The sequence below is a fragment of the Pseudopipra pipra genome, chromosome 10 (assembly GCF_036250125.1).
Source record: "Pseudopipra pipra isolate bDixPip1 chromosome 10, bDixPip1.hap1, whole genome shotgun sequence".
In the NCBI taxonomy this organism is placed as follows: Eukaryota; Metazoa; Chordata; class Aves; order Passeriformes; family Pipridae; genus Pseudopipra; species Pseudopipra pipra.
The window spans coordinates 2390502-2403942 of record NC_087558.1 but is presented as its reverse complement, the minus strand read 5'-3'; the positions used below and the strand labels follow the sequence as shown (position 1 = coordinate 2403942).

Below are 13441 nucleotides of genomic sequence, written 5' to 3'. Positions count from 1 at the left end.
CAGCATTCCAACGTGTTATTGATCTGTGTATTGGAACAATTCTTACCATTCAGGTTGTCACATGGATATAATACACATTTACCAACGTTTTCTACAAGGTCAAGGCCGTGCACACGGAATGGATAAAGAAATTAAACATAAGGCACGTTCTATATGGTCTTACACTCTTCAAACCTGAGAAATACTTAAAATACAAGCTATATTTATCAAGCAAATATATTCATTTAAATAATACTTCATTTGGGTCATGTTTATTACATTCTATTTTATCTTTTATTCTATGAATCTGAACTTAAATTCAGACGCAGAATATTAAGACCAAAAAATATCTGAAATATCTTATTGACTTCAGTCTGACCCCTCTGGACACATCAATGCAAATGAGAATTTTCCCTGAAGATAATTCCATGCTCAGTTTTTACGTGAAAGATTTAAGGGTCTCCACTTTGAATGAATTGACACTAAATATAATAAGAGCTCTGGGAACCAAAGCTCTTCCATGAGGGACAGATGCTCCTTTATCTCTGCAGGGAGAAAAGAATCCCAGAATGATTTCAGTTGGAAAGGACCTTAAGGATCATTCCTTCCATGGGCAGGGACACCTCCCACTATCCCAAGTTGCTCCAACCTGGCCTTGGACACTTCCAGGGATGATGGAGCAGCCACAGCTTCTCTGGGCAACCTGTGCCAGGGCCTCCCCACCCTGCCAGGGAAGAATTCCTTCCCAATATCCCATCTAAACCTCCCCTCCTTCAGCTTGAAGCCATTCCCCCTTATCCCTCCGTGCCCTTTGGAGCACCTTCTGCTTCCTCTCCTGTTTCACGTCTTGGCATCTCACTCCCTCTTACTTCCATTTGCTGATCCCTACAACCAGCAGGTAAATCCGGTCTGGAATCTTCCACCCACCCCATCCTTTCCTGGGTGCATGAATATGGAGTCATTTTTACAGCAGAAAATCCTCCCAGTTTCCCAGCTCAGCCTGGCAGATGCTTCCTGTTCTTATAAACAATTTTGGAGACATAAATGCCTCCGCTGCCAATCGATGCCTCTCAGGTATAAAAAGATATATTGTCACAGGATAATATCTCTCCCCCCTTTTTTTTTTTCCTGCTTTTTTCAATGCTGTCAAAACAAATGCTTTGCTTGAAAATAATTCCTGCAATATCTCGGAGTCCCCACTCGTTCCACAGATACGAGCAAGTCAAAATTAAAGGGATTTGTCATCGCGGAGAGTCAAATCCGGGAACTAAACGTGAGCCACGTCCCATCCCAGTGCTTTGTGTGAGGGGAATCAGCTCCTAACAGGAGAAAAATTGCCCATTTGGGATGCTCCAGGTGACACATTAGACAGAGACATTCAGACAGTGCAAGAACAGGATCCCTGCTACGTGGGAAAACAGATTTTGCTGCTTGTAGAAGTTAAGAGGAATCAATATCCAAAAGCTTTGTTGCATGATTGTGTTGCCTGGAATGACTCCAGGTCCCTCCCCACCCCACCAATTTCCTAGGCAGTTATGAGCCTGTTGTCCCTCTGACATGGCTCTTCCATGGGGATTTATAGGATCTGCTTATTCCACTGCCTTTTTCCCTTTATTTATGTTTAATGAAGAACCATCAGGTGTCCCTGTGCTGTAACTCCTTCAAAAAGAGACCAGATTGTTTCAAAATCAAAAAGCAATCTAAGAGTTTAGTCTGGTGCATCAAATGAGGGTTTCCCATATGGAAGGTCTTTCATGATTAATAAATTCATTGGAAAAATGAAAAAAAAAATAAAAGAAAAGCCAAGGAAAAAGGATTAATTAGTCTCAGAGTTCAGAAGGTGTGATTGCACAGAACCAAAGCAAAAACCATAAGTAAGGAGAAAAATAGAGAACCACCCTAGAAATTATGTTGCTGAGAGAAGTCTCAGATATCAAATTATTTTAAAGTAGTCCTGCAGTGCCAAAGCAACTAAAGAAAATGTTCAACCAAATCTTTCTAGGCAGGGTCATTTTTAAAAGTGGTATTAAAATACAAATCATAGCACAAAAGAACGTCTGTAATTTCAGCAGATGATTACTAACTGCACTAATTAAGGAGCTCTAATTGACTCCATCGAAGTCAAGAGACAATTCATGTGTATATTGCTGCAAGACTCAGTAATCATCATCTCTGCAAAGTAACTTTTAAATGAGTTATCCTGCAGCTTTTATCACCCGGAGAGCTGCTCTCAGTCCATGATTTGCAGATCCCAAGGGGCCATGGATTACTTTGGAGGCACTGAAGGTAACCAAGAAAAGCCTGTTTACTGTCAGTACACCTTCCCTGGAATCTTTCAAGGCTCCCAAAATTGAGAAAGATAAGAGAGAGGGGACAGAGGGAATACATTTTTCCTGCTTTATGACTTTATTAAAGCTTCCTAAACTTCGGAGCACTTTCAAAATATCAAACGATATCTTCTTGCTTGCCCCTGAAGAATTCCTATTTTCCTGCCCTTCTTAATTACAGAGATAGAACATTAAAAATTCATTTAAATGCACGAACCCCAAACATTTTAACAACTGCTTCTAAAAAACAGGTTTTATGCCTTAAAACTTCACCTCAACTTGTTATTGAAAGTGGGAAAATGAGAATCACAGAATAGCTTGGCTTGGAAGGGAACTTAAAAGGGGTCTCATTTTATGTTGTCTCATGGCCTGGTGGAAGGAACTGGATGATCTTTAAGGTCCCTCCCAACTCAAACCATTCTGGGATTCCATGATTTACCCCTATAATGCTTTTCTTTAAGTTGAAGCCCAACAAGAACAATCAGTCCCTCAACTTCCTATGAAATCCCTTTATGGATTTGCAGCCTTTTCTTTATGGTCATGCCCTTCCTCCAAACCAAACACACTGAGCTTTCCTGGCCTCCAACACCACAAACCTTTCACCCTTTGATTTACACTCCCCAGCTCTCTTATTTATCTTCCTTTTTTATAAACTTCACTGTCAAAAACGTAATGTTGCTTTTTTAATGTGACCTCCCAGTCCAAAATTGAAAGGACCGTATTTTTTTCATTTATAGCCAGGGTTTTACAGGGGACCAAAAACTCAAAAATTGAGAACTTACCTACTCCACCACGTCCCTGGACAGCCTATTCCAACACCTGACCACCCTTTTAGGGAAGAAATTTTCCCTCATATCCAATCTAAACATTCCCCTGGTATAACTTAAGAATACTCATCCCTGTATCCCCAATCACATGCAGCCTTTCCCATTCCAAGAGTTTGGTGCTGAGCACTTAGACAGCCCCAGGGAGAGGTTTTTCCCCACAACCTGTTGGAGGAGAGATAAATAACCATCTAAAGAGTTAAAAAAAAATACATTTAGAAATTTTAACTCCCAGAAACCCCCCCTGGGTCTCACCTGATCCTGTGGATTCCTGCAGTTCCTTGGGGAGAACAGTGGAACAGGAACCATCAGCTCCAGACAACTCCCCCCAGGGCTTCCCCAGGTGTGTGGGGATGAGGATTCAGGTGATGGCATTTAAATAAATCTCCTGCCAGATCAATTCTCCTTTAATCCAGGTTCAGCTGGGACAAGGAAAGATAAGGTTGTGCTTAAGCCCCTAAAATGCAATCTCATGTCAGATAAACCCAAAACCACGGTGTATATAAAAAAAACCTTGTAAAGGAGTGATTTTACACAGTGTGGGAGCACTTTATACTTATGAATCTGATTATAAACAAGGACCCTAAATTTCTTTATGTTGTTGGTACCAGTCCCTGTCCTGGCTGCAAAGCAGAGGTTTACACCACCTTGGTGCCTCATTCTACAATGTGTCCTCTCCCATTCCTCTGAGTGAGCAAATAGACTTCAAATATACATCAAATATACTTCAAAGATTAGGCACATCATTTCAGAAACCCCACCTTGTGGCAGGCACCGTGAATTAACCTCCTGGACATTATCAACACTTCAGAGCTATTTCTGGAGGAGATAAAAAAAAAAAAAGGTTGAAAAAGTTGTGAAAGTTTTAGAGCTCTAATGAGAACTGTCATTGAAAATTTATTTTATTTTGGGGTTTTTTTTTGTCTATGAATTCCAAACATTTGTTCACTTGGTTGTTTATTTAAGGAAATAATTATATTTGAGCATCAGGTGCCTTTGCATGGGGAGGTGGGCACTGGATTGAGGATGGGTTTGGCACTTTGGGAGCTGTGACAAACCAAGAAGTCTTGGGCTGCTGCAGCATTTGGAAGGTGCCAGCAGAGGCTGTGAAAGGCTCCAGGACCTGCTGGGCTCTGGCAGAGCTCAGGAATGTGGGATAATGTACACGGGAAGGCAAAGGTGCTGCAGAAGCAGCAAAGAAGCAACATCTGTGGTAGCTCCCTTTGCCTGGAAAATTAAACTGTTCTATGCTCCATAAAGCACTTTCCAGCTCTTTCTGCAAGATATTATTGGAGAAACATTAAAACTGCCTCATGCCTGGAAAAAAGGATTGATTTAAAATCAGAAATAACTGCTAGGTGAGAACCTTAGCCCAGGGCAAGCACTACAAATCTGCCCTTTGTAAACATATAGAAAGGAGATGAAAAATCATTAAGGACATGAAAAATTAGTTCAGCCTCTGATGATGTGTTGCACAGGAGGACCAAGGAAGGACAACGATCCCTGTTCACTGCTGGGTGGTGGGTATGAAAAACCCCTCTTTTGAGGTCAGGAGGCATTTTCTGCTTGAAGAAATGTATTTACAGACTGGGGCCGTTGTTGTGCAAGAAGTGGACGTTTTGTGCTGGTCAGATCAGCTTAACTGTACCTGAGCCTGAGTGGCACCTTCTGCTGCCCCTTTGGTGTCCATGGTAGGAAAACTGTCTCACCTGCATTTGGCAAGAGCTGGAACCATTGCCACCATCTGATTTCCACGCTGTGGAAAGGGAAGTTTCTTCCCTCCGTCCCCAGAGCCTCAGGCTGGGGGTTCAGCAGCACATCCAATGCTGGCAGATGGCCCACACACCACTGCCCCCGAACACTTGTTCATAGCCAGGAATAAAGATTTGCAGAGCTCCAAATAAATCACAGTTTAACTTCCCTGATCGAACCCGAGACCGCCGGAGCTGAGAGTTGCACGCGGCTCCTTCGCCAGGCGGCTTCAGGAGGGTCCCCCCGGTTCAGGAACACGAACAGCATCAATAAATTGGGCTGCTCAGCACGGCCCTGTGGCAGCTCCCACACTGCTCCAGTCGATAGGAAAGATTTCCTCTAATAGCTTTGGAAAAGGGCTGGAGCACAGAGCCGGCTGCCAGCTCAGGGGAGTCACAGCAACGCGACGCTCTGAGCGCCTGGAAAGCAAGAAAACGATGGAGAATGAAACAGAGCACGGCCTGAAAAACTTAACTGAGTGTAGCAAAACCAGGCCTGAAGGGTTAACTCTGAATGCACACCCTGAGTAAAGAAATAAGAGAACTAGAACTCAAGGACTGACAGAAAATAACACATACAGAAATCTGACACACTGACACAAGAACATAAAGGAAAGGAAATAATAGAACACTAAGAACGCTATCATACACCTAAATAGATATATGGTAAGAACACAGGAAGATAAGGGGGAAAAGGAGGATCAGGGTCCAGAAACTCCTGCCAGATGTTCAGAAACCCCTGCCAAATACATCTAGTAGTCAGCCAAATTAAAGAAAGTTCAAAAGTTTACCTGAGAAAGAGGAGTAAAACTAAGACCCCTGAGGCTGAAGTAACAGGATGTGCCACCAAGATTATCCCCAAAATGAAGACCGTGCCCCTGACTCCACCCTAACTCTGCCTGTTGTGAATATTATAACTAGATGTTGCAATACTATGAAGATTCATGGCAAATGATGTAATCTCTTAACAAGAATTGTATAAATAATCCAGCTGTTCACTGCCTGCTTTGGAGCTCTTTGTCCAGCACGAGCTGGGAGTTCCCCAACGCTGCTTTGCAATAAATACCTCCTGCTTAAAGACTAAAAACTCTGTCTCTGAGCAGTTCCTCTGCGCCTTTTGGGGCAAAATTCGGCATCAGAATGCATGGATTTCCTCAACTGAGGAAAAGGAGCACGGAAATATTAATTCAACTATGTGAAAACACCGATTATTAATATTTTCAGCTAGTTCCTTCTCTCAGCAAGCAGCTCCACTGCCTCTCACCATCCATGTGTCCACACATGTACCCAGAGATCCATAGGAACAACCACTTCTTGATTTCTGCACCAAAGTTACTTCCCTGCCTCTTCAGTAAGCAGAGGACAAAGGCAATATGCCTCTGCAAGGCCCAGGAATTCTGTGACAGTAAATCTGATGTCACTTCAGATTACCAAGTTCTGCCTAAAGTGCAACATAAGCCCCACAGACCAATTTCTATCCTTTTTTTTAGTATTCCTGCCTACATTGACAATGTATAAATGAGCACAGATGTTGTCTTAATGTATTTAGGGAGACATAAATCTGAAAAAAAAATCATCTTTCTTCTTCACTAGCAATCAAATCCTGTTTTGAGCTAAAATAAACATTTGGGGAAAATACTTAAACACCAGAGGATGAGCTAAGAGTGTACAATTTGGCTGAGTAATGAGTAAATAGGGGCATGAACTACCTATAAATATTTGATGAATGAGCTGAAGTAGGAAAAAAATTATGTAGGGTGATGTAAGGGGGTACAGCTTAAAGGGATGGGTCTTCTTGACCATGAGATAGTAGCTTGTGGAATAAGACTGTGATATCAGATTTTCTCTCATGGGGAGAAATATAAACACTATAATATAGATTACTTCAGATATGATTGGAGAAAATACCCTAAAAGCTAAAACATGCAGCAGATATTCCAGGATTTGAGGAGAAAACGTGGAAATAAAATTGTGGCAACGGTTCCAGCTCTTGCCAAATGCAGGTGAGACAGTTTTCCTACCATGGACACCAAAGGGGACAGCAGAAGGTGCCACTCAGGCTCAAGTCCAGTTAAGCTGATCTGACCAGCACAAAATGTCCACTTCTTGCACAACAATGGCCCCAGTCTGTAAATACATTTCTTCAAGCAGAAAATGCCTCCTGACCTCAAAAGAGGGGTTTTTCATACCCACCACCCAGCAGTGAACAGGAATTATTGACCTTCCTTGGTCCTCCTGTGCAACAAATGATTCATAATCAGAGGCTGAGGTGATTTTTCATCTCCTTTCTATATGTTTACAAAGGGCAGATTTGTAGTGCTTGCCTTGGGCTAAGGTTCTCATCTAACTGCCAAAATTGATGTGATGTATCTTTTTTACCTTTTAAATTTGCCTGCAAGTCCACATTATTACATATATTATATATATCTATATAGAGAGATATATTATTAGATATATACCAATAAATAGATGATACATCTCCATTTAAATACATAATTTGCATATATTCATGTAAGGAAAGACTGGACATGACACTCAGTGCCATGATGGTGTTTGGTCACAGGCTGGACTCAATCTCAGAGGTCTTTTCCAACCTAACAGATTGTGTGATATATACATATATAAATATACACAAATATACATAAATATGTAAATATAAATATATATAAATATATATAAATATATATAAATATATAAATATATAAATATATAAATATATAAATATATAAATATATAAATATATAAATATATAAATATATAAATATATAAATACATAAATATAAAACCTGTGGTGTGCAGAGAAGAGGGTTCTCAAGCCAAGCTTATTGAGATTCAAAGTACAACAGACCTTTTTACCATCAGATGAACACGAATATTTTGAGGTAAATTTGCATTTCATAGCCAGGGGCATCATTTGCAGGTGACTGAACAATCAATTAAAACAGCTCGGGTAGGTTTTTCTGTGAGGTGTTTGGGTTTTTTTTCATATAACCAGGTCACTGCTGCTTATTCACATGGTTTGGGGCATTTTAGACATTAATAACACAAAGTTTTCCTCAAGATTTCTGGTGCTGTCTCATGGGTTTACATTTTATTTTGCCCAAGCTGATGGAGGACCAAACAAGCAACTTCCAACACCCTGGGACACTGAACAGCCTTAGCAGAGTTATAGATCTGTGCTGCTGTGACCATATTTCTATATTATTAATTAAAATTTACAAATTAAATGCAGGCCATGAAGCCCTCACAAAATGTATCAATGGTGACTCCATGGACTGGAGTCTTTGGACTTTGGATAAAGTGAAAAATGAGTCTTTGAGGGTGGTAAAAACTTGGAATGTGTTGCCCAGAGAAGCTGTGGCTGCCCCATCCCTGGAACATTCAAGGCCAGGTTGGATGAGGTTCTGAGCAACCTTGTCCATGGAAGGTGTCCCTGCCCATGGCAGTGTGTGGAATGAGATGACCTTTAAGGTCCCCTCCAACCCAAACTATTGCCATGGTCTGAGTCAGCAAAACTGAAGGATTTGGGAGTTTTTTGAGCCTCAGGATCACAAAATCCCAGAATATGCTGAGTTGGGAGGGACTCACAAGGGTCATCGAGTCCAACCCTGAGCCCTGCACAGGACCATGCCCAGGAGTCACACCCTGTGCCCCAGAGGATCAGCCAAACACTGCTTTGCTTTCAAAAGCAATCATTTCCTGGTCTCTATGTTATTTATAACCGGTTTTCTATGGTTATTTCCAATTTCTCTGTCATGTTCAGCTGCATTTTTTCATCAGCCTCCCCTTCCAGCTCCAAGCCACTGCTTGGTGTGAGCCTGTTAAACAGATCCTGAACTCCACAGCCACAGTTACCACAACTCTTATTTCCATTAGTCATTAATAATTGTTCTTTCTTGGGATAGATATTTTTAGCTGTCTGAATAAAGACTCTTATCCATAACAGGGTTCAACACTTCTGTGATTGAGCTGCCTCCTTTTTTTATGGTTAGATTCTCAATCATGGAAAAACAATTTTATCACTAGAGCTGAGTCAATCATCCTAAAAAATACATGGTTAATGTTTGGGTTTATTTCTTTTTTCAGTAGCTGTTCATCAAACACTTGTGAATAATGAATGTATAACTTCTCATCAGACGTGATATGTAAATTCTGGGCTCGACCCATCCAGTAATTTATTTATCAAGAACAGTTTGAGCAGGGCATCAAAAAGCAGCAAATTAATTCTCTATCAACAGCCAATTGAACTTTCTGACTCTGTGTAGAAGTGTTTGCAAACCAGGGGCACAAACTGTTGTGGGTGAGAGGAGCTTTAGACAAAGTTTATTAGAGAAAGGACCCCCTTGCTTTCTAAACTCCTCCTGAGTCCAGTCTTAGCCTCAGACTTAGGCAACAGTTTAAGTCCAACTTTGTCCCACAGGGTTAAAGATGGCAAGCTGGGTATATTAATATAAATGAATTATTTATCATGACAAATGATCAGACAAAAGGTCTTAATCAGAATTATTTACCACAGAGCATAAAAGCTAAAACTCCTGGTAGGGTAATATAAAATAGGGTAGTGCACTATATCAAAGCAATTATGTCAAAGCAGTTATATCAAAGCAATTATATTAAAGCTGACAACAAGGAATAATCATTAATTAGAGGTTGATGTAACTCACCAAACCAAAGCCTGTGAGCAGATCTCTCTCTCTGAACCTCCAGGAGTGTCCCCATCACAAGGGAGAAACTCCACACACTCCAGGAAGGGTTAAGGTGGAAGAATCTGATGGTCTGGAAGTGGCCTGGGCTTTTAGAGCATAAAGGGACTGATTTAGTCAAGTGCCCAGGTCTGCTGAGCAACTCAGCTGCCAAATCTTTGCCTCACTATCAGGAGATTAATTTGGAGTTGATGAGCCAGATTGGTTTTAGCAGAATTCAACACCAAAACCTGGCAAAACAGGGCCTTGTTTGAGTTGTTTGACCACATTCCAAGAGCAAAATGTCCCGTTACACACACACACTGCCCAGGAAAAGCCAAGGCTTCCCTTCCCAACCTCCCTCACATTTCCAGCCAAAAACTCTCCAAACCCAACAACGTTCCACCTCAGGGATGTAAAACCTTTGCAAACCCTTCCCTCTTGGTTCAGCATTCAAATGGTTTCCTTGATTAAAATATAACCTCTCAGGTTTTTTCAAGCACCACCTCCAGTTTTGCTGTGGCCAAGGTTCAGCTCTCCTTTTCACTATAAATATTTGCAGGGGCTTGGAATAATTTGGTGTAGAGCACACCAAGTGTCTGCTTGGATGCCTTGGATTTTTCCTCCCTGCAGTCAATTTAAATCTTAGAGGATATTTTGTAGAGAGGCAAAAAAATAAAACTGCATCTCTTTCTATATATATATATATATATTTTCCCCCAATAGTTACACTTCAGAAGGAAAACAGAAAGCTTTAAATATAAATTATTATTCAGTGCTCACAAAAGCAATGGGAAAACAATACAGAGTATGGAAGTTTTATCAGCAAAATAATTCAGGTTTTGGATGGAGTGATAATAAAGTATATTATGAAGGGTGAAACTATTAAATCAGTATATTAATATAACTTTTCTAGGAATTTCAGGGTGTGCAATCTGCTTTCTAGATGAGAGCAACCGATGTCAAACAAGATTTATTTCACAGATGATTAAAAAGATCAAGAAATTCAGGCTCAAAATACTGTAATTTAGGTATTTTATGTGCAAGCCTTTACTTAATCCCTTTGAAGCCCATTGAGCTGCCTGTATATTTATTTACTTCCCATGAAAGAAGGATTTCTTTCTTATTTAAGGGGTGGTCAGAAACAGGGAGACAGTGAAAGTTTCACAGGTTTGGCTTTTCTATCTGAAGAGCTGGAGTTTGTCCAACTGATTCCAGGAATATTTGTCAGCCTTCAGAATTTTGTAATGCAGATGCTCTGCTTTATTGATCTGAATTTAATAATTAAAGCCTTGTCCTCGCATTTACAAAACAGAAGCATTTAAAGCCCCATGATTTAGTTATGTCATGTGTTGCTCTAGTAAAGCAATCAAGTGAATCACTGGTCAGTCAAATATGCAATGACATGTCTAAAACTATTCCCTTCACAGTTCATGAGGGGGAAAAAAAAAAAAAAAAGCTGGAATCGAGAACATTTTTGCAAATCAAACATCTCAGTTAAAAATGTCAGCCTGTATCAACTGAAATATTTTATCCTGGATCTGACAAGTTTAAGTAAGATTTGTGTGTCTGTTGGGTCAGGTTTGAAACCCAAATTAATTCTGGACCAGGAAAAAATCAGATTGCTGTCCTTTACAGAATGTCAGAGTATCACCCTTTTGCAACTCTGCTGCCAAAAAAAAATAAAGTAGAAGAGGTAAAGAAATGGAAATTGCCAAAGCAGAGGCTTTTGTGCAAAGAGTCCTGAGATGTTTTTTGTACATGACAGAACAAGGGGGAACGGCTTCAAAATGACAGATGGGAGGGTTAGGTGGGATATTAGGAAGGAATTGTTCCCTGTCAGGGTGGGGAGGCCCTGGCACAGGCTGCCCAGAGAAGCTGTGGCTGCCCCATCCCTGGAAGTGTCCAAAGCCAGGCTGGAGCAACCTGGGCTAGTGGAAGGTGTCCCTGCCCGTGGCAGGGGGTGGGACTGGATGGGATTTAAGGTCCTTCCAACCCAAACCATCTCATGGTTCTATGATTTGAATTTTTAAATGAGAAGAGGAGATATTTGATGTGTTTCACCAACATCGTCTTACTTATAAAAATTCCCATCGCTGCTGGTCCCCTCAGCCCTGGGTGTTGTGGAGACATTCTCAGCTCAAAGGGAGTGTCACCTCTCCACATCCCTGTGTTCAAAGCACAGTCTGGAGCTGCACAAAGGGAGGCCTGACAGTGCTGGGAGCTCTGAGAGGCAACATTTCCACAGCCTCTCTTTGTGCGGAGGAAGGAAGGAGGAAATCTTCGGAGGTGAAGTTGCTATAATTAATTTCCTGTGTGTGCACTTTGCTCACACAGTCAATTTGTCATTGTAGGGAATAATTTACTCCTCTCTCCACAGACTTCTGAGGAGCAAAGTAAAAGACTTCAGATATTGCAAAGTAAAAGACTCCAGGTATTGCAAAGTGTGCAATACTGATGATAAGGCAGAAAAATCAGTGCTCCTGCAAACCCTCCCATCGCTTTGAATCCTTTCTTCCAGCTGGGCTTGAAAAGAACTTTCCATCAAAGCCAGCAGAAAACTATATACAATTTTAAACCTTTGGCTGACCTCTTGCTTCCAAAGGGTTGTGGCTTAAACCTCTGGGTCCTTCCAGCTTTCTTTGTTCCTGTTAGAACTTCCCTGCCCGCGTCCTCCATCCCCCTGCATGGCTCAGCCTGGGCTCTCACTCAGCTCCCTCCTGCTCTGCTGGGAGCCCACACAGATGAGAGGCTCTGTGACCTTCCCTTCAAACACAAAACACAAAAGGGAAAGGATGAAACCAACGGAAGCAAGAGAAAGAGTTGTACCAGGCACTGCAAACCTGCGTCGGTGGGAACTGTGAGTCACAGCAAACCCACTGCACACAGAGCATTTTAACCCTCTCCCAGCAGCACAAGCAGAGGAGATTCTGTCCTTGGCGTGGCTTAGAATAGATTTCTTATCCTCAGGTGTGTTTAAAGCCCAGGTAAAACTGTTCTGGAACAAAGAGAAAATCAACCAAAATCCCAAGTCGCTGCTCTGTTCAGAGAGACTCCACAAAGTTTGGTTTAATAAAGAAGGAGTGAACTGACCTTGAAAGTTGGAGAATCAAGGAAGATTGTTAAAAGTACTGCTAGAGACATCAGTAGGAGTATTTTCATATCTATTCAGCTTTATTGCAAGAGCCAGACAACAAATTTTTGAGCTGCTCTTTAAAAGACAGGCTTTGGAAACAAGACAAAATATACACCGACTACATATTACACAATGCGGAACAACATCCTATAAAATACCAACCACAGTATTAAAATTTAGGCCATTTTTCATATAGAAGCATCTCAGAAGACACAGGAGGAAAAAAAAAAGATGTTATGAATAAAACTCTTAATAATATTTAACCATAATAAGAGAGAAGTAGGGAAAGGATGAAGAAGACCCGAGTGAGTCTTTGTGGGGATGGAAACCTTGCAGAGCCTCCTAAAAGTGAATCCAGTTTTAAGAGCACAGGCTTATGGAGGTGTTTAGAAATCACATCTTGCATCTCAAGACTTGCTAATGTTCAAATATGAGCATAATAACCCAGCTCACAGTGATGTTCTCCCCACTGCTGACTGTCTTTTCATTTTACAGCCCCAGTTAAGCACCGTTTCTTGGATCTCAACAACTTGCTCTTTTCTCTGCAGAGATTTTTTTTGCAGCAATAATCCGAGTTTTTCATTTGCAACAGCAGCCCATGGCTGATTAGGGAATATAACAACAACAACAAAAAAAATTGGATGTGTGGAGGTGCATTTTAGTTTTCAATTTATTTGTTTGCTTTTAATTTCTCAGAAATTCATCATGAGAGAGGATGGTGGGGGGAGAACGTGTTTTGCCA

The 13441-nt window shown here is 41.1% G+C and overlaps 1 long non-coding RNA gene across 1 annotated transcript in view; it reads right to left on the bottom strand.

Moving 5' to 3' along the window:
* The window catches only part of LOC135419425 (uncharacterized), a 43706-nt gene extending 33559 nt beyond the window's left edge, over positions 1-10147 (bottom strand). The window contains exons 1-2 of the long non-coding RNA XR_010432980.1: positions 9546-10147; positions 3386-3552 (exon numbers count right to left, since the gene is read on the bottom strand). This is a non-coding gene — a long non-coding RNA (uncharacterized LOC135419425). The remainder of the gene's footprint in view (positions 1-3385; positions 3553-9545) is intronic.
* Between the last annotated feature and the right edge of the window lie 3294 nt (positions 10148-13441).